This window comes from Siphateles boraxobius, unplaced genomic scaffold (genome assembly GCF_051911475.1).
Source record: "Siphateles boraxobius isolate OS27281-9 unplaced genomic scaffold, OSU_SipBor_1 31, whole genome shotgun sequence".
In the NCBI taxonomy this organism is placed as follows: Eukaryota; Metazoa; Chordata; class Actinopteri; order Cypriniformes; family Leuciscidae; genus Siphateles; species Siphateles boraxobius.
This window is the reverse complement of record NW_027508931.1, coordinates 18213968-18236272: the sequence shown is the minus strand read 5'-3', so window position 1 is coordinate 18236272 and position 22305 is coordinate 18213968. Positions and strand designations below refer to the sequence as shown.

At 43.1% G+C, this 22305-nt stretch overlaps 3 long non-coding RNA genes across 4 annotated transcripts; all 3 read right to left on the bottom strand.

Annotated features, from left to right (window-relative positions):
- Nucleotides 1–6447: 6447 nt before the first annotated feature.
- Nucleotides 6448–8469, bottom strand: LOC143697114 (uncharacterized). The gene is made up of 3 exons (XR_013186182.1): nt 8404–8469; nt 7385–7485; nt 6448–6678 (listed from the first exon to the last, which is right to left on the bottom strand). It is a non-coding gene; the product is annotated as an uncharacterized LOC143697114 (long non-coding RNA).
- Nucleotides 8470–8632: 163 nt separating this feature from the next.
- LOC143697113 (uncharacterized) lies at nt 8633–9460 on the bottom strand. 2 transcript variants are annotated; one of them, XR_013186181.1, is made up of 4 exons: nt 9421–9460; nt 9158–9249; nt 8962–9069; nt 8633–8674 (listed from the first exon to the last, which is right to left on the bottom strand). It is a non-coding gene; the product is annotated as an uncharacterized LOC143697113 (long non-coding RNA). The 2 variants fall into 2 exon arrangements; XR_013186180.1 differs by having other exon boundaries at nt 8633–8680; nt 8991–9069.
- A 6796-nt stretch (nt 9461–16256) lies between these two features.
- LOC143697112 (uncharacterized) lies at nt 16257–17843 on the bottom strand. The gene is made up of 3 exons (XR_013186179.1): nt 17705–17843; nt 16364–16408; nt 16257–16267 (listed from the first exon to the last, which is right to left on the bottom strand). It is a non-coding gene; the product is annotated as an uncharacterized LOC143697112 (long non-coding RNA).
- Nucleotides 17844–22305: the final 4462 nt, after the last annotated feature.

Sequence of the window (22305 nt, the reverse complement as noted above, 5' to 3'; positions counted from 1 at the left end):
GATAGAGTGTCAGAGGCGGTCCTTATATCCAGGTCAGGTGCATAGCTGGTCCAATCACAGTCTTCCACAGATTAACAGAGGTAACGCCCATCTGAAACAAGCTTGTTAACATACAGAGAGAAAAAGAGAACAAGACAAACCTTCACACAAGGACAGTTGATACCAACACACAAAATATCTCAAAATCCTAACACCCCCACCCATAAAATAAAACAATGTTTTACTAGTTGACACGGGACAGTGAGTCAGCAAGTACATTTTCGATACCTCTCTTATGACAGATCTTCATATTGTAGCTTTGACAAATCAGAGACCATCGCATTAACCGATGATTGCTATTAGACATTAGCTGGAGAAACGTAAGAGGATTATGATCAGTGAAAATGGTAATAGGTGATACACTCGAACCAATATACACTTCAAAGTGTTGCAAGGCAAGAATCAAGGCAAGAGCCTCTTTCTCTATCGTACTATAGTTCATTTGATGTTTGAGAAATTTCTTTGAAAAGAAACTGATCGGATGATTCAAATCATCTTCACCGGTCTGCAACAAAACCGCTCCGATACCAGTGCCACTGGCATCAACTTCTAGCAAGAATGGTTTTTCAAACTGAGGGGCAACAAGTACAGGAGCACTACAGAGCAGAGTCTTTAATGCTTCAAAAGCGGACTGACATTCAGAAGTCCACTTGAATGAGACTGCTTTACGCAGTAATTCTGTAAGAGGACTAGCTACAGATGAGAAGTTCTTACAAAAGCATCGATAATAACCCGTCATTCCGAGAAATCGACGGAGATCTCTTCTATTGTTCGGAATGGAAAAATCAAGAACAGCTTGAATTTTTGAATTCAAAGGGCAAATCTGACCGCTACCAACCTCCTTACCCAAATAGGTGACTGTAGCACAACCGAATTCGCACTTTGCTAGATTCAAGGTAAGATTAGCATTTTTAAGGCGTCCAAAGACTTCCTCTAAAACCTTAATATGTTCTTCCCAAGTGCTAGCATAACACACAACATCATCTAAATAAACTTCACAATTAGATATGTTGGATAACACAATAGACATTAACCGCTGAAAGGTAGCTCCAGCATTTCGAAGACCGAACGGCATAACCCGGTATTGTAGAAATACCTCAGGGGTGGCGAATGCAGAAATTTCAGCCGCTCGCTCCGTGAGCGGCACCTGCCAATAACCTTTTAGTAGGTCGAGTTTAGTCACAAATTTGGCATTACCCACACGATCTATGCAATCTTCCATTCGCGGAAGTGGAAAGGAATCAGCCTTAGTTAACGCATTAACTTTCCTGTAATCTGTACAGAACCTTGAAGTACCATCGGGCTTAGGGACGAGAAGACATGGTGAACACCATGGACTAGAACTAGGGGCTGCCAAATTGTGTTTAAGTAAATACTGAGTTTCTTGTTTCATCAGTTCCTTCTTAAGTGGATTTACTCGGTAAGCACTTTGCTTAACGGGCGCATGTGAACCAACATCAATGTCGTGTTTTAACACGTGTGTAGTTGTAGGCGAGTCACTGAACAAAGTCGGATACCTCTTTATCAAATTTAAAATGTCAGCCTGGGCCGATGAAGACAAGTGCGACAATCTTGCTGAAAAGTTTAACAAAGTTTCTGAATTAGGCAACCGAGCGGTTGTGAACGCGGCACTGTTCATCTTCAAACCATCGATTTCTGGTGAATATTCTGAGGGTGATACATCTGCTGGAGCAACAGTGACAACAGGGATCTTAGTCTCAGAATTAGACCGCGTAACATATGCCTTCAGCATATTGATATGACAGACGCGTGACTTTTTCTTATGATTTGGGGTGTTAACAACATAATCAGTGACACTTAATTTCTCTTTAATATCATAGGGTCCAGTAAATCTAGCCTTAAGCGCTGAACCAGGCATAGGAAGTAAAACGAGAACTTTCTCTCCAATTTGGAATGATCGCTGCACAGCTTTTTGATCATATCGAGTTTTCATTTGGTCTTGAGCGGAATCAAGAGAACGTCTTGCCAACTTCCACACTTTATGAAGTCGCTCACGAAACGAGCTAACGTAATCTAAGACGTTCGTTGCAGGAGTAGGACGATCAGATGAAAGGATCTGCTCCTGCAAAATTTTCAAAGGTCCACGCACAGTATGCCCAAAAATCAATTCAGCAGGGCTGAATCCGAGAGATGCTTGAGTCGTGGTACGAATTGCGAATAACAATAGTGGGATTTCCTCGTCCCATTCTTTCTGTTGATCAACACAAAAAGTTCGAAGCATGGACTTGAGAGTTTGATGAAATCTTTCGATTGCCCCCTGTGACTGAGGGTGATAAGCGCTAGATACTTGATGTTTAATATTTAATTTTTTTATTACTTTGGCGAACACCCTAGACATAAAATTGGTTCCTTGATCGGACTGAATGTATTTCGGTACTCCAAAAGTGGTGCAGAATTTAATGATTGCTTTAACAACTGCATGAGCTTTAAGAGAGCGTAGTGGTATTGCTTCAGGATACCTAGTCGACGTACACATTAATGTCAACAAGTAGGAATTTCCAGATTTTGTTTTGGGTAGTGGCCCAACACAATCAATCAAAATACGCTCGAACGGTTCGCCAAGCACAGGTATCGGCCTCAACGGTGCTGGAGGAATAACTTGATTGGGTTTACCGGATAACTGACACGCATGACAAGATTTACAGAATTTTGAAACATCTGATTTCATGGAAGGCCAAAAAAAATGTTTCAACAGATTATCATACGTTTTTCGAACTCCTACATGACCCGACAGTTCATGGTCATGTGCTACACTCAACACTTGTTCTCGATAAGGTTTTGGAACGACAACTTGAATAACAGTGCCCCAGTCCTCCTTGACATGACCTGGAGACCACTTACGCATAAGAACATCGTCTTCAAAGAAGTAAGCCACTGGACACTCTGGCAAAACACTCGGCTCAACAACAGCTTCAGCACAATGACACAGAGTTTGATCGGCACGTTGTGCCTCAATTAACATAGTTCTTCCAAATGGAAAATCAACATTGGGAAGTGCACACATTTTTAACTCAGCTGCATCAACTTTTTCCTCTGTCTCACGAGAATTATCAGCACACAGAAAAGTTTTAGATAAATCCACAGTTTCTTTTAGCTTATGAGCTTGAGCTCGAGTTACTACACACGTACTAAATACTTGGGGAAATTCTTTCTGCAGTGCATCTTCATTATGTACATCAGGAACATCTATCACTTCAGGCAAACAGAAAACTTTATCACCTGCCAAATCATTTCCTAGAATGAGTGATACACCTTTCACAGGTAATTCAGCCCGAACTGCCAGTTTAACGTTCCCTGAAATAATCCCGGAGCGTAAATAAACATTGTGCAAAGGAACTCTAACTACAGTAAGATCAATGCCTTGCACTAGCACACTGGAACCACAGTTTGAAAGTTCTGAAAATGGTAACACACTCTCTAAAATGAAGGATTGCGCAGCACCAGTATCACGGAGTATACAAATAGGTTTCGTTTCCAAATCTGCTTCATTAAATGACACAACACCATCAAAGATAAACGGCTTAAAAGCGGATTCAGCGGTCGTATAATCCAGAGACTCTGGCTCGATGGAAAAGATAGGCCGCTCTACTAACGCAACGCTTTTGAAAGTGTTTACTTTCTTGCCAGTTTTACGTTTCAGAACCGGGCATACAGAAATTAGATGTCCGACGTCATGACAGTAAAAACATTCACGGTTTTCCGTAAAGTCTGCTCTCAAAACGTTCTTAGGTACCACTAAGGAATCCTTAGAACTACGAACACGATCAGGAAGATTACGTTTCGTGGGTGAAAACACTACTCTGTGCGTAAGTACGAACTCATCAGAAAAAACTGCAGCAGCGGAAAGAGCGGAAACCTTCTGCTCATTTAAGTAAACCACAATTTTCTCTGGTAAACAATTCTTGAACTCCTCCAATAATATTAATTCTTTAAGCTGCTCAAACGTGACTATTTTGTTTGCGGCGCACCACTTCTCAAATAAACTTGCTTTGTCTCTAGCGAACTCAACATATGTTTGACTAGGGGTTTTCACATGATTCCGGAACTTCTGCCGATAGGCTTCAGGGACTAATTCATACGCACGCAAAACGGCATTTTTCATTACTTCATAATCCAAACTTTGCTCAAGCGATAACGCTGAACAGACTTCTTGGGCTTTACCCACAAGTTTACATTGTAACAACAGCGGCCAAACATTCCGCGGCCATTTCAACGTGCCAGCGATTCGTTCAAACACGTTGAAATAAGTGTCAACCTCGGTCTCTCGAAAAAGTGGCACTAGTGATATCTGACGACTAATATCAAATTCAGGTTGACTTACTTGTGAGTTGCGTCGAGGTGCAGGAATAGGACTCGGAGTGGAAACAATCATAGGTGACGATACATTCACGTTCATGTCAGGCGCATCAACAGCTGAGGGGAAAACAGATGATTTAATTTTGAGCTCCAGCTCCTTGAGCTTGATATCTCGCTTGGTTTCAAGCTCAACTGTGCGTACATGCAACAGCTGACTCTCATAATGCTGTCTGCTCAGTTCCACCTCTAACTCTTTCAGTCTGATCGCCAGAAAAGGATCTCGCGGAGAAGCTAAATCGACGGGATCTATGCTGGCCAGCTCATTAGGTTTGGGTTGCTCACCCTCACTCGTAGAAACCGGCAACTGAAATGCAACACCCGCCGACTCACTCCGCTCTGGCAAAACTCCACGCTCCATCAAGTGTTTATAAATTACCTCCTTAATCTCCTGTTTAACTGCACCACGAGGAACTGTGATTTGATAAAAATCCGCAATCGTGACCAAATCATCTTTACGACAAATATCTAACTGTTCAGACGTAGGTTGAATCGTGAATTTATCTAGTGCAAACTTTAAAGACATACCAAATTCCCTCCCCCTCAAAGTGAAAACCACTAGCCAAACAACAATATACAAAGCAAATTTCATGAGTTCCTAATTCTCCTTTTTTCTTAACACACAGTGGCGAAACTCCAATTGTTTTTTTTTTGTGTTTTTTTTTCAATAAAACTTATTTTTAAGACGAGCCCCCAATTTCTGTTACGACCTCTAGGGGTCAGCCGCAACAGAAAAAGGAAGAGAGTCACACTACCAAAGAGATAAAGAGTAATATGATTTTTATTGACCATAAGGGGTTATCGTCAGGGGCAGACAAGGCCAAAATAACAAACAAAACAATTTACTTTTTAGAATCTAAATAACCTTTAACAAAAGAAAGAAGAAATGAAAATACAGTTTAACTTACCTAACTCCCTTACACATAAACAAAGTGAAAAATAGATATAAATAAATTGGCGTCAAACCCCCTACATCCCTTGGTATGGTAATAATTACAAGAATGCTTGCACACATTTAAAATAGTATCAGGTTGACAAGTTAGAATTAGAATCCAAAGAGGTAATCAATCAGGCAATAATCAGATAGAAGAAAACCCGAAATAGTATTACATTCAACAAACACTTACTCAATTTCACTAAACACTAATAATCTCTCTGGCACGACACTCTTACTCAATCAAACAATGGTGACACAAACAAAGCTAACGAGAAGTACCTAAACAGTACAACCACAAAACACAGAAGCACAAAGTCAGCGAGGCTCAAAGGCCTTGATAGAGTGTCAGAGGCGGTCCTTATATCCAGGTCAGGTGCATAGCTGGTCCAATCACAGTCTTCCACAGATTAACAGAGGTAACGCCCATCTGAAACAAGCTTGTTAACATACAGAGAGAAAAAGAGAACAAGACAAACCTTCACACAAGGACAGTTGATACCAACACACAAAATATCTCAAAATCCTAACACCAGGCGACGTCTTTTTTCGACGTCTACCGCACGTCTAATGTTGACGTCGGTGGGACCTCCATGTAAGGGCTATTTATAGTCCAAAAGTGGTCCAAACGTGGTCATTTGTGGACGTCTTTTCAACATAAAATTTTGACTTATTTAACACGTCATTTTTATACAACTTCTATGTAGTCCTATGTTTCAAGAGGGTGGATGACATGTTTTCTGTATCATGTATTCATTTTCCTGTAGCTTTGTTTGGCTCGGCAGTTTGAACTGGAAATGCATTACACCTTATCACCTGCTGATGAGACAATGGAGTTTTTGGAAAATGATCTTGAACAGTATGCCACCTTCTGAAATAGAACTAGATCATTTTCCAAAAACTCCATTTGATTGTAGCAGCAGGTGATAACTTGAGACGCATAGCGTAATGCATTTCCAGTTCAAACTAGCTGCTGAGTCAAACTAAGCTACAAGAAAATTAACTGGCACAGAAAACATGTCCTCCACCCTCTGGGAAACATGGGACTACATAGATACAACAGTATAGTTATACACATTCAAATAAATCACAACTCAATATCGCTTTTTCAAACTTTATTTAAAAAAAAAAAATATGCCCTGAATGACATCAACCATAAAGACAATGTATTGGACTACTTTAAACTATTTTAATTCTCATCACGGCATAGGCTCATCAGGGCATTGCGAATCCTCCACCTCCTATTCTCTGTGGCGCGTGCTTGAGGTGCTCAGACACGTTCCACTTGATGAACTCCTCAGTGGCTGCATTATCGAATTTCATGATCCCCTCTGCACAAGCAGAAATAGAAATAGACAAATGACTCAAATATATTCAAAGGCAATCTGCAGTCATACACTTACACATGTGTAAGCAAAAATATATCTCCTGTGCATCCACTACTGGATTAATGCAAAGTCATCTCCCACAACTGTTAACTGTAACAATTAGGCTGTCTACAAGACTAAGCAGACTGTACTTTTTGAGAAAGCTTACATTGTTTAATGTGTGCATTAGAATGTTAACAGTGTTTTAATCAGCCTGTTGTGCTTAGTGCAATTTACAAAAGCTGGTTCTGTGCTTGGAAACACATTAGAAATTACTACTGAGAAAAGTTTTGCACAAAAAGTTTTTATATTCTGGATAATACAACACATCCACTACATGTTATGCTTGTCAGAGAGCAGACTGTTCAGTTGGAGGCTGCTTCTGCTTCAATGTAATAAGGACTGCCACAGGAAGTCATTCTTGTAATAATGACTCACCTTTGTGCCATGAGGGGAGAATAATATTTTGAGAATTGTGACTATTTACCATATTTTACTTTCAACTTTGCTTTTGTTTCTTTCTTAATGCTGTAACACCTCTTGTGGATGAATAGTCTATCTATCAAGATAGATAATTGGCATTGCTTTTTTTTTTTTAAGTCAGAAGGGAAGGAAATGTTTTGTCCAAAATAATTATTTATAGACTGGTCAACATGAAACTTGGGCTTACCTTGTATTGCTCTATAAATCTTTGTACCCTCTAAAGGGCGCTTCCCCCTTTTCCCCTTGCCCTTCAAATTAAATTGGGCCATGAGGCTGTTGGTAAAGAGCCTAAAGAAAAATAAATTTCAATAAATGAATGTGAAGGATATACAGTGCTATGCATAAGTTTGAAGACACCCATGCTAAAGTTTCCTAAAAAGATGAATAAAAAAAAAAATCATCTTTTGGAAATTGATCTTAATGCCTTAATAAAAAAAAATGAGGAAAAGTCCAACCTTTAGGGATACCATTTTTCTTTGTAAATGAATATGTATCGTACATAAATAAATGTTATTTCTTAAAATACGGGGTGCATAAGTCAGGACACCCCTATGCTAAATTACCATAGAGGCAGATTTATATTTTTAAAGGCCAGTTATTTCATGGATCCAGGACACTATGCATCCTGATAAAGTTCCCTTGGCCTTTGGAATTAAAATCACCCCACATTATCACATATCCTTCACCACACCTAGAGATTGGCTTGGAGTACTTTCCATAAGATCATCTCTCAATGCAAATCAAACCAGCTATTAGGCTAACTGAAAATTAGCTATTAGGCTAACTGAAACCCCGTATTTTAAGGAAGAACATTTATTTATTTACGATACAAATTCATTCACAAAGAAAGATGGTGTCCCTAAAGGTTGGACTTTTCCTCTTTTAATTAAGGCACTAAGATCAATTTCCAAAAGATGATTTTTTTTTAAATTCCTCTTTTTATACAACTTTAGCATGGGTGTCTAAACTTAGGCATAACACTGCATGTAGGAACAACATTTCATATGCAATTAACCCTTTACACTACTTGATCAGTATCCCCTAGGGTGGTCCTGCTTTAATCCCTCTAGTTCTTCTTTGTCAAGCACAGCTGGTCTATCTCACAATGCATTTGGTTGTGAACTTGTATTTTCATTTAATTTTCACCTATTCGGACATGCTCAGATAGAAGCCAAATGAGAACATGCAAAAAAATATTTTAGATACCTGTCCAAAACTTTGTGGGCACAGTCCTTGGTGTTCCGCCCACCAATTCTGGAAATTTGCAGCACCTGTTGGAATAAGTCCATAATAAACTTGACTGTCACTTCCCAGAGGGATCTTACAGTGGGCTATAATTGAAAAGCGGTTTCTGTGGACAGAGAGAACAGTGCAGGAAGAGAGAAGGTGGTACTATTAAAAATGCCTTCTCCACTGCCAATAGATCAATACTTACCACCGCAAGGCAATGGAAAGTCCCGTCTCCCAGTCTCAGTCACTGCATCTGCACCACAAAAAAATCTGTTTTAGAATTGATCAAATAATGAAACTTAACAGATTTATTAGAAGAGAAATAACAAATCTGCAATATTATAATGATTAGAGGAACATCTATAAAACTGAACTGCAAAGTACTTGGATGAAAACTGCTTCCTTAATTGTAAAAAAAAAGAAGCTAAATAATCATAATTGAGCGCCTGGACCTGGCCGAGGGACTGGGGGCATGGCTACGGGATCGGTCATCACATCGCCACAACCTTTCATCACTACGGGATCGGTCATCACATTGCTGTGCTTTTTTATCATGTCTGGACCTGGCCGGGGGACAGGGGGCATCACTACGGGATCGATCATGTCTTGACCTCTGCTGTGACCCATCATGTCTGGACCTGACTGTACAAGATAGATTTATTAGTCACATACGGTTATATGCAATATAATAAGTAATATAGCAGTGATATGAAGACTGGGTGACTCGCACCATCACTGTGCCTGGACCCATCATCTCTGGACCTGAAGGTCGGCCTCTCAAAATCACTGTGCCAGGACCTTATGGTGGATCCACTGCTGGACCTAGTAACATTTAAATTGAATCACTTGGCCATACATTTATAACTGACAATAACATGCCATGTTTTAACACTGACACAGACAAACCCCTACTGGTTGACCAAAAATAAGGGCTAGAGGCCAACCAGTAGAAGCCAGCCACTACTGACGCTGTGCCCTGTCCTGCTTCTTTACCTGGAGCGATAGCCATCCCTCGCATGGCGAGATCCTGAAAAACAAAGAATATTCTTACATTTCACAAGGCCTGACAAAATACAAAAGTGACTGTTTAAAGTGTGATGCAATGAATACTCACTGGGTGTCGACAAGTCTCTGCTTCGAAGTGCTGTGCTTGCATCTTGAGAGCGAAGAAAACAACGAATATTCAAAGATGTACAATTATTGAAATGAAACAAAAAAGGTACGAAATTTGGCACACTCTGCTCCTCTGAGCCAGACAAGTCTGAAAAATGTCATTAAGCCTATAAAAGAAATCATTACCAAACTTGTTTCTTAAGCAGTGAGTAACACTTTGTCCTGAATAGACTTTTGGTTGGTGCAATGGATAAAGTACTCACTGGACATTTCCTTGCGCCGAGATCTGGCAGCGTATTTCTCCGGGCCAGAGCAGGCTTCCACAAGGCCATCCAAGGTTTGACTTGCAGAGTCTGAAACGCATTAGTCAGCCTATTTAGTACGGTCATGTTGCATATACTAAATTAATAATGAAACACTTGAGTGGTTGGTGCGAGGGGAAAAGTAAATACTCACTAGGAGTGGACATTTCACTGCCCCGGGGACTGTCCGCATGCTCCACTGGGCCAGACATGGCTCCATCTTCATGGGCTGAAACGCATGAATGATCCTGTGACTCATGTTGTACACAACACATTATCATGCTTCTTAATTTGTCATCAGTACTCACAAGTGTTGTGCAACATGTTGGTGTCTTCAATGGGCTGCAGCTTCCGTGGTGCAGTAGGGAAAGGGGGTAGCTTGACGCCTATACAGAGTTAATTATGAATAACTAAGCATATCCATCTCCAAAAATATATAATCTTAAATAATTTGATTCATTTTGAAATTGGAATTATAAATTCATTAAGAGAAACCCATTACCCCTGACACTCTCATCCGAATCCGTTAATTCTGCACAAAAAAACCCCCATAAACATTGATGTCTCAAATTTCAGGCCCAATTTGTATCAACCAATTTTATTTCAAGTGTATAAAGTATTTGAGAATGAATACCATTTCTAACAAAACCCTCTGGAATTCCTTTTTTAGTCCGCTTCCTTGTTGATGTAATCACCTCATCGTCCTTTCTGCCTGGCTGGTCAGGTTGTAGGCGTCACATTCACGACGCGTATCTAGAAATTATAATTGGTTTCAAATTCACCTTAGAAAAAAATATATTTTGACATGGTAATGTATTAAATTTTCTATTAATCTAGGCAAAACTTGCCTGAAGTCATTTTTATCTTGATTAATGAGAATGTCATCCAGTCATCCTGGGGGTTAATTTTGTCCTTTATAGCTTTTTCTGTTTTTGTGACACTCATTTTACGTGGCCATCTGACAGTTTTCATTTCTCTGTCGATCCAACTGTCAGGAACTACACCCTCCTCCTCTTGGGTACCCTCCCTCCAAACTGCCCTCGTGTACATGACCTGGAAAGGATAAGTTTTTAACATTTTAGTTCAAAGTTAAGAGGTTGAGAGGGTTTGGACATGGGCTATGAGGGTAACATTGGGAGTAGGATATTGTGGCAAGAGGACAGAGAGAGGCCCGGGGAGTTTTATGGATGCATTAAGAAAGGACATGCAGGAGTCACCGAGGAAAATGCAGAAAACAAGTGGATGGAAACTGGTGATCAGCTATGATGATCCCTGATGGAATCTAGCTAAAAGAAAAAAAAATTAACCTTAATTTGCGTGTTCCAGACCATGGCGAAGGGGTATGAGGACAAAACCACCAGCTTCTTGTGGGAGGCAGGCCGCCTTCCGGAACAGATCCCTTTCTCGCAGTAGTGCATTTTTCATCCTGACAGGACCATTTCCTATGCACACTATATTCAGAAGTCCAGAGCTACACGGTTTTTGAAATAACGGTGAAGTATGACGCTGGCGCAGAATTTCACAAGAAAAAGTCCCATCTGCATTTTTCTGTCGAACAAAAGCAAAGCTGTTGTCCCTCAAAAGAAAACAACTGTCCTTTTCTTTATCAGAGACAAACACTTTAGGGTGTCTTTGGCTACTGTCCATTTCTAATTGCTCAATTTCAGACAAACGCCTAGTCACTTGTTCCAAGGGACTTCTCCCGCTCCTCACGTGTTTTTTGACTTGTTGTAGGTAGTTTTCGAATGGAAAACAGGAAATCTCATTTAAGGAACAGTTGAAGTGGCTGGCATCCTCTTGGAGATGAATTAATGCATGTACATTATACACAGCAAAGGTCTTGCCATACAGGTCAGCACAGCACATGACAAAATGTTTGATTAGTTCCTGAGAATATGTGACCAGTCACGGAAACTAGGGACACAAGTCGGTTCTGGGGCATTTTGAGTTATTCATAGATTCTGAGAGTGTAATATCCAAGCTTTCCAACGATGTGTAACATGTGGAAATCTGATAATATTTGTGACCAGTCACGGAAACTAGGGACACAAGTCGGTTCTGGGGCATTTTGAGTTATTCATAGATTCTGAGAGTGTAATATCCAAGCTTTCCAACGATGTGTAACATGTGGAAATCTGATAATATTTGGAGAAGTTGTGGCCATTTTAAAGTAGGCACTTAAAAAAGCTCAAAGAGGAGAAAACGAGCTCTAAAAGATTGTGCAGTTCTCACCTGTCTCTGCTGCTGGGGGTGACAATAGGGCTCATTTACATCTCATTTAGATAAGCCATACCCCCTGTAAAGCTCCTCCATGTGCTTTACAGCTTTTTTTACACTTTGAATGAGTGCACTTCTGCCGCACTAGGCGAAAAACAATTGTGCTGCCCCTCTATTTGCAACGTACCAGCAACAACACACAAAGACCAATAATGCCATATAGCCTGCATATAACGCGAAACCAGCAACAACACATAAAGACCAATATGCCATATACATATAACGCAAAACCAGCAACAACACACAAATACCAATATGCCATATAGCCTGCATATAACGCAAAACCAGCAACAACACACAAAGGCCAATATGCCATATACATACAGTATAACGCAAAACCAGCAACAACACACAAAGACCAATATGCCATATACATATAACGCAAAACCAACAACAACAAACAAAGACCAATAAGCCATAGGCCTACATATAGCGCAAATAGTACGCAACGCTCGTGTGCCCAAAATGTCAACAATATTAAAGTTTATGTAGGAGGCAAATGCCTGCTGGCAATTTTCTTTAAGCAGTCATTTCTGCAATTTTCCAAATAATCACATTTCACCTCCTCAAATTACTGTTGCAAATCTCTTTACACCACTTTCTTATGTGCGTATACACACACAAATGAAATGTCCGCAAGCACATTATATCATCAGCAGGTTCAGCATCTTAAATAACGACTAAAGAGCAAATGAAGCTTAACTTACATTTCAGAAACACGCACGGCAGGCCTTCATCGCAGCAGCAAAGGTCTTAACTGCATCCTCTATTTCGATTCTCCGTCACATATGAAACAGCCAGCCACCGCTGTCAGCGAGCCGAGCCGCCGTATTGAAGCACTGAGGGCGAGCGCGCTGCGCCCATACCTCCGGTTCAGTTTCCCGAGCCCACGAAGTGCGGCGAAAACATTTTCGGTGTAACTGCCAGACGGTTCATCTCGTCTGCGACAATCTTTGCGGCATCCATCTTCATTGAATTTTGATATCAGAGAGAGCTGGCCAGAGCCCAGCATAATAAGTAGCCATGTGGTTGACTTGGAGGGCGGGGGCAAAAGCGCCGGGTTATTCAGTATGGAAGTACACACAGACAATGACACGCCACGCCCCTACTGCATGCTAGAATCTCCGAAAACAAGCCGATTTCAACCTCAAAATGTTAGCTTTTAAATATACCAATACTGCTATCTCAAACATGGAGAGGCTTCTTCGTGATTTCAATTAACAGATTCTCCAAAAAATTGAAAATCACCAATTTTGAAAAAAAACTCTTCTTTCTCATTTTGCTCGAAAGTTGTGCTGCCGACTTGTGTCCCTGGTTTCTGTGACGGGTCACATTTGGAGAAGTTGTGGCCATTTTAAAGTAGGCACTTAAAAAAGCTCAAAGAGGAGAAAACGAGCTAAAGATTGTGCAGTTCTCACCTGTCTCTGCTGCTGGGGGTGACAATAGGGCTCATTTACATCTCATTTAGATAAGCCATACCCCCTTTAAAGCTCCTCCATGTGCTTTACAGCTTTTTTTACACTTCGAATGAGTGCACTTCTGCCGCACTAGGCGAAAAACAATTGTGCTGCCCCTCTATTTGCAACGTACCAGCAACAACACACAAAGACCAATAATGCCATATAGCCTGCATATAACGCGAAACCAGCAACAACACATAAAGACCAATATGCCATATACATATAACGCAAAACCAGCAACAACACACAAAGACCAATATGCCATATAGCCTGCATATAACGCAAAACCAGCAACAACACACAAAGGCCAATATGCCATATACATACAGTATAACGCAAAACCAGCAACAACACACAAAGACCAATATGCCATATACATATAACGCAAAACCAACAACAACAAACAAAGACCAATAAGCCATAGGCCTACATATAGCGCAAATAGTACGCAACGCTCGTGTGCCCAAAATGTCAACAATATTAAAGTTTATGTAGGAGGCAAATGCCTGCTGGCATTTTTCTTTAAGCAGTCATTTCTGCAATTTTCCAAATAATCACATTTCACCTCCTCAAATTACTGTTGCAAATCTCTTTACACCACTTTCTTATGTGCGTATACACACACAAATGAAATGTCCGCAAGCACATTATATCATCAGCAGGTTCAGCATCTTAAATAACGACTAAAGAGCAAATGAAGCTTAACTTACATTTCAGAAACACGCACGGCAGGCCTTCATCGCAGCAAAGGTCTTAACTGCATCCTCTATTTCGATTCTCCGTCACATATGAAACAGCCAGCCACCGCTGTCAGCGAGCCGAGCCGCCGTATTGAAGCACTGAGGGCGAGCGCGCTGCGCCCATACCTCCGGTTCAGTTTCCCGAGCCCACGAAGTGCGGCGAAAACATTTTCGGTGTAACTGCCAGACGGTTCATCTCGTCTGCGACAATCTTTGCGGCATCCATCTTCATTGAATTTTGATATCAGAGAGAGCTGGCCAGAGCACAGCATAATAAGTAGCCATGTGGTTGACTTGGAGGGCGGGGGCAAAAGCGCCAGGTTATTCAGTATGGATATACACACAGACAATGACACGCCACACCCCTACTGCATACTAGAATCTCCGAAAACAAGCCGATTTCAACCTCAAAATGTAAGCTTTTAAATATACCAATACTGCTATCTCAAACATGGAGAGGCTTCTTCGTGATTTCAATTAACAGATTCTCCAAAAAATTGAAAATCACCAATTTTGAAAAAAAACTCTTCTTTCTCATTTTGCTCGAAAGTTGTGCTGCCGACTTGTGTCCCTGGTTTCTGTGACGGGTCACATATTGGAGATAAGCATTTCGAGTACGCTCATCTGACTCCAGCATTATTGACATGGATATTGCAAATGACAAGAAATGTTGGTATTTTTCGGGGGACAACACAGTTTTCAAAACCACAGGACCTGTGTACAGCAAAAACTGCCTCAGTTCAGTGGCTTTCCACCTATCAATTTCATGCAAACCCCGCGGTTGTCGAGCAAATTCACTTGGCATCTTCCCTCTCAGTGCAATTAGTTTCTCAGAAATTGCATCCTTTTGCCTCACAGATATACGACAGACCTTTGGGCCACGAGTCAAGTAAATTAACAGCCGCCTAACTACTCCCAAGCAGACGACATGCATATAATCTAGGACAAAGGAGCTGACGCAAGGAATTCCTGCTGCAATGAAGGGGCTGATACCAGTTTGGTGATTACTGTACTCCACTCTGGAGAAACAGTCATCTTTTCGAGAAGTGCATTCCTTTTCACTGAAAACTATTCTTCTCTCAACACGAGTACCTCTGATTAAGCATCGTTCACAACTCTCATAGGCAGTATGACCCTTAATACATTTCAGATATGCCCTTGCTGGGGCATCACATATCAGGGCATCAATATTGACAGTGTAAGTCTGGCCTTTAAAAACTATTCCATTGTCGCTGAGATGTTTGTATTCAGTCAGAAAGACTTTTAAATACTCCGCAAGAGGACTTGGCTTACTTTGTCCACTGAACATGGCTACAATGAATGGATCAAAATGGCCACACTTCGCCAGTATTGGCCAGAATTGGACACCACTACTTTTGAAAAGTGGGATGCCATCGACGTTTATGCTGAGGTGCACATCATTAGTCTCCATCTGACTTAAATAACGACAGATACCCTTTTCTAAGCCATAGTACTTGTACTGGCCACCACATTTAGACTCTGTTGTGTTATGCTGTGGTGTAGCAAGAAGTGTCCGGCAATCCACAGGCAATAAGTGCCCTTGGTTTCTTAATATGGGCAATAGACCATTGAGTGCTCTGTGTGTCAATCTGTGCTCTAAGGCCCACTGTCTCAGTTCGTCCTCAAAGCTGGTCACTTCAGCTTCATTTGGTTCCTGTTCCGAGTCAGTAGAGGAATAGTCCAAATCAGTGTCAAAGTCAAAATCATCTGATGCCCCAAGAACACTGTCACTCAAACTATCTGGGGTCCTAGGCACACTGTCACTCAAACTATCTGGGGTCCTAGGCACACCGTCACTGCTACAACTACTTGTCCCAGGCAAACTGTTGGAATTATTTTCAATGCCCTCTTCATCACTGTCAGAATAACAGAGCAGTTGATCCAGTTCTCTTTTGCGTTTTCGCCACTGTCGTACTCTCAAAGTCATCTGTAAACACAGTCGTTAATCAAAATTTGTTAAGTTTAACTGTTTATTTGACTGGGGCCTGTACAAAAGAAAAGAGGATGAGATCACAACATGTACCTTGTTTAGGTGGTTTATCTCCTAACAGGGAAGGACACCTCACTCCTTAAAGCACAGGAAAGACAAAACAAATGGGTTACACACCTTAAAGTTTTCATTCTCGTTCACTCAAAAGTTAAAGGATTAGTTCAATATCAAGAAAAAAAATCCTTATAATTACACACCAAGATGTCCATGTATGTCTTTCTTCAGTCAAAAAAGAAATGAAGGTTTTTCAGGAAAACTTTCCAGGATTTTTATCCATTTAATGGAGAAATAAAGGTCTTATTCAGCGTCATTTTCACACAAAAAACACTTTTTAACCACCAATGCCTGTCTTGTACATCTCAGAGATGCGCCATGCATTGCGTCATCACGTTGGACATCATCTAAGTTATTTGTCTGTGAAATATGCCAACTCATTTTCTTCTCCAACTTCAAAATTATTCAACATTTTTGTTTTAATTTATTATTATTAATTTTTTTTCATAACCTTTCCAACATGATGATGTAATGCGTGACATTTCAGAGATGGTACAAGACAGGCATGTGTGCTTAAAAAGTATAAATATATATTTTTTTTTATAGAAAATGGCAAATTGTTTAGCTAGATAAGACCCTTATTTCTCGACTGGGATCATGTAGAGACTTTGAAGCTGTATTGAAACAGACATTTGAACCTTCATTGAACATTTAAATAGTTGGTTGTCATTGAAGTCCCATTAAATGGATAAAAATTCTGGAATGTTTTCCTCCAAAACCTTAATTTTTTTTCGACTAATGACAGACAGACATGGACATCTTGGATGACATGGGGGTGAGTAAATTATCAGGTCATTTTTATTTGAAATTAACTAATCCTTTAAGTGTTGCAGACTGTGTTATATAGCTTCTAGAGCATAACGTTATATAAGTACATTAGGAGTTTGTATGACCCTGTACCGTGGTAAAACATTTTTTTTTCATAATGTCTGACAATATTAGAAATGTGAATGTTATGGAAAAAGACCCTAAACAGCCAAAACGAGTTAGCTTGATTTAAAGGTAGCAGCTAACGTAACTGACGTTAAAGTTAGTTACGGTAGCAAAAAGCTAACGTTAGTCAGAACTCCATGCCATGCTGCTATCGGTAACGTATACGTGCAGTTGTGTCCCAAATTGTTCAAATAGACATGTTATCTTGTGTAGAGCTAAAATAAGATCGAAACTGAACATGAATGAGCAGCAAGCTAAATGTAAAACGAAAAAATGCGTTCTGTGAATGCTAACGCCCTTGACCATTCGCAGCTTTATTGCAAGACAATAACGCCAAAGACTATACGTACACATGGACATTGAAATAATTAGGCTAACCGAACTTACCTTCAATTTCGAGGAAACGGGTTCACCAGCGCTCTGAAAAGCTGTGCCGTGCCGTCCAGAACACTAACGGCTCTGACTCGCGCCAACGCCAAGCCGCCAAATGCCTCGTGTTGCCTCGGCCAATCAGAGTGGCGTTTATGATGATGTGCTCGTTTCAGCCAATCAGAGTTATGCTAACTGGTTTTTGGCTGGTTGAAACATGGGTTGAAATCATCCTTGATCAAAGAACTTTGTCTTCGTCGATATACGTGCTCCCAATTCAAAACATTTACGGTATTAAAGTTATTTGTCATTTCATTTAAGTTATAGCTAGCTATAAACAATCATATAAATACCAGTCAGTTTAATGGAAGTCGGATGACAAAATGCGGAAGCGCGAAGTATTCAAAGTGGGCGGGGCGGAATAAGGTGAATAGGCTACTCTTTGCCTAGCTTGATAGAGAGCTGTCTGTCCTTGACTTTTTTGCAGCTGTTGGTTCTTTTTAAGATAGGAATAAGGTGGATAGGCCTATAGCTACCATGATTTTTTTTATTTAAAATATATACATTTATATAAATGTATATATATATATTTTTTTTATACAATATAAAATAAAAAAATAACTTGATTATAGGCTACTTTAAATAAAATAAAAACTGTTAAAGGAAAACAAAAAAATATATATGGTCTACCAAATAAATAAATAGTCATACAGATAAAAAATGTTTGTTTATAAATAATCTGTATTCATATGTATTAATCATGTTGATAGGAAATGGTAAAACACATTTACTGCAACTGCTATAGACGTCCTTTTGACGTCCAAAAAACCCCAGATTAGTCAAATGTTGAACGTCAAATTGATGTCCAGAATTGGTCGGACCCACGGACCCATATAGACATGAACTGCACGTCTATCCGACGTCCAATGTGTATATCACAACTGCCATAGACGTTCAAATGACGTCCAAAAAAAATAAGCCAGATTAGGTCAAATGTTGAACGTCAAAATGACGTCCAAGTTGGGTCATGGTTGGACGTCCAAATAGTGGACCTGGTTTGGACGTCGAATAGATGTCCAGAATTGGTCATGGACCGACGGACCCAATATAGACATGATCTGCACGTCTATCAGACGTCCAATGTTTAGTGGGGAAAGTCCCGTTTGAGACATGGGTGACAGCCATATAACCACTGAACGTATGTGAATGTTTGTTTTTCTCGAATATCTCAAAAACCACACGGCGAAAAAATTTCAAACTCGGGTCGTCTGTAGGCCTCGAGGAGCCCTGTCCAACGAGGCCACCCCCGTCCCCGAGGGCCTCGGGGCCAGGGAGTTACGTCCGGTCAAAGGCGCAGCTTTGTCGGCTTATATCTCGAGAACCCCAATGTTCCCCAAACTCTAATAGATCGTAGTGCTGGACGGGCCCTTTCGAATGAGCCCACCCCCGAGGTCCAACTCGCCCGGGTCCCCGAGTTATAGCCGTTCAAAGTCGGGGGCCCCAGCGAACGGCGATCCCGTAGGGGGCGCTCCCGAGGCCCGTCACTCCAGGGTTTGAGCAAGGGCCCTACTGGGACCCCCTCACCCGAATTTGAGCTCTCTGGGTCTTCGCGTTCCCGAGATATGAGCGATTTTGTTCCCGAGATCGTGACGTCATCAGCGAGCGCCATTTTGAAGTGCGCCCGATGGTTTTCGGCTAATATCTCCGCGAAAACACGGCCAAAATTCATAATTTTTTTTATCATTCTTTTCAGCTCAACTAGACGCTTCCGAAGAGCCTACCCACGGCCGGATCCAGTCCAGTTTTTGCTTATATAAATGTGTATTTTCATCTACATCTCTGGCCCCCGGGGCCGTGGGTGGTCTCAAAGTAAAGGTCTCGTCCCCCTCTAAACGAGATACAATTTTGGTGTCCGTAGGACCCAGTGGGTCATCATGAAAAATTAATACGTTGTAATTTTGTCCAGTCACCATCCACAATCAATGGAATCATCACAAACGGGGGTTAGGAAACGCTTAGAAAGCGGCTAGGGCCCTCAAACTCGGGGGCCCCACTCAGGGACGGGAGACGACGGCACTAGCCGAGTTTCGGGGTCCTACGACTTTCCGTCTCCCTATGGCAGCGCGTTCCGTTGGTTTGACCTTTTTGACCCCGTGACGTGTTTTTCACCCTTTCGACCCCTGAACGAGGACCCAGGGCCACCAAACTTCTCCGCCCGCACCAGGGGGCCGTGGCGAGTCGGAAAACGGCGCCCCCTAGTCGGTCGGCCCTTTCGAAGCGGCGTCCGCGAAACCACGGTGTCAATACATTCATTTAATGGGCGAGTGGGATTTTCATGGAAGGGTCCCAGGGGCCCCAAATTCGGCACGGTGACCCCTGGGCCCGCCCCGAGCGACGTACCGAAAGCACCGGGCCCTCGAGTAAAGGCAAGTATTTCTTAGCCTCTATGCAAAATCTCTCCCTCGAGGCTGTTTCACTCTCACACTGAAAGAGCTTTTCTGGCATTTAAATGATTTGATGGCGGGGGAGGGGCGATTTTTTGCAAAGGCCCTCGAGTTCCAGGATTCGGGGCCCCGCGTCAGGGGCCCCTGGAGAGTCGGAATCTGAAGTCCCGGGGTTCCACGACCCTCCGTCTGCGTACAGGGGCCGTCCCACGAGCCATTCAAAAGGCATAGCGGTTTCGCGGACGAGCGTCCCTTTTTCGACCTTTCGGCCCCTGAACGAGGCCCTAGGGCCACCAAGCTTTCCCGCCCGCACCAGGGGGCCGTGGCGAGTCGGAAAACGGCGCCCCCTAGTCGGTCGGCCATTGCGAAGCGGTGTCCACGAAACCACTATGGCAAAATACATTCATTTAATGGGCGAGTGGGATTTTTACAGAAACGTCCCAGGGGCCCCAAATTCGGCAAGCTGACCCCTTGGCCCTCCCCGACCGACGTACCCAAAGCAGGGGGCGCTAGAGCAGAGTAAAATTTTTCTCAGCCTCTGTGCAGAAATCCTCTCTCAGGGCTGTTTCCCTCTCAGACTGAAAAGGCCCTTTCAGGCTTTTCTTTTTTTTTCGGGGGAGGGGCGATTTTTTTAAAGGCCCCAGGGCCCCACGCTTCGGGGCCCCGCGTCAGGTGCCCCTGGAGAGTCGGAATCTGAAGCATCGGGGTACCACGACCCTCCGTCTGCGTACGGGGGCCGTCCCACGAGCCATTCAAAAGGCATAGCGGTTTCGCGGACGAGCGTCCCTTTTTCGACCTTTCGGCCCCTGAACGAGGCCCTAGGGCCACCAAGCTTTCCCGCCCGCACCGGGGGGCTGTGGCGAGTCGGAAAACGGCGCCCCCTAGTCGGTCGGCCCTTCCGAAGCGGCGTCCGCGAAACCACGGCGGCGAATACATTCGTTTAATGGGCGAGTGGGATTTTGATGGAAATGTCCCAGGGGCCCCAAACTCTGCACGGTGGCCCCTGGGCCCGCCCCGAGCGACATGCCGAAGGCGCAAGGCTCTAGAGCGAAGGCAACACTTTCCCGCCCTTTTAACACTAATCTCGGCCTTGTGTGTCTTTCACTCATGTACCCTAAGAGCCTTTTGAGTGAAAGTTGGTTATAAGTGGCAAACTTTTTTTAGGAAGGTCCCAGATTTTCAAGCTTCGGGGCCGTGAGTCGGGGGCCCCTGGAGGGTCAGAATCTCAAATCTCAATGCGCCACGACCCTGCGTCTCCGTACGGGGGCCGTCCCACGGGCCATTTAACGGCGCAGCGGGTTCGCGGACGAGCGTCCCTTTTTCGACCTTTCGGCCCCTGAACGAGGCCCCAGGGCCGCCGAGCTTTCCCGCCCGCACCAGGGGGCCGTGGCGAGTCGGAAAACGGCGCCCCCTAGTCGGTCGGCCCTTCCGAAGCGGCGTCCGCGAAACCACTGCGGCGAATACATTCGTTTAATGGGCGAGTGGGATTTTTTTTAAAATGTCCCCGGGGCCCCAAATTCGGCATGCTGACCCCTGGGCCCGCCCCGAGCGACATACCGAAAGCACCGGGCCCTTGAGCGAAGGCAAAACATTTTCAGCCTCTAACCCTAACCGTCACGCTAACCCCAACTCACGGTCCCTATTTTGACATTTCGGCCCCTGAACGAGGCCCTAGGGCCGCCGAGCTTTCCCGCCCGCACCAGGGGGCCGTGGCGAGTCGGAAAACGGCGCCCCCTAGTCGGTCGGCCCTTCCGAAGCGGCGTCCGCGAAACCACTGCGGCGAATACATTCATTTAATGGGCGAGTGGAATTTTTATAGAAATGTCCCAGGGGCCCCAAACTCTGCACGGTGAACCCTGGGCCCGCCCCGAGCGACGTACCGAAAGGGCCCGGGCCTAGGGCCTGAGAAAGTGTTTTTTATCAGCTTTGATCCATCTCTCTGTCTGCCATTGAGGTCAATGTTAGACACTCAGAAACAGGCCCGTTTTCAGCCGTCCGGACTTTAAATGCTTGGCAAGCGGCTAGGGCCCTCAAACTCGGGGGCCCGACTCGGGGCCACCAGACGACGGAACTCGCCGAGTTTCGGGCTCCCGCGACCTTCCGTCTCCGTACGGTCGCGCGTTCCGTTGGTTTGACCTTTTTGACCCTTGTAACGTGTTTTTCACACTTTTTTGA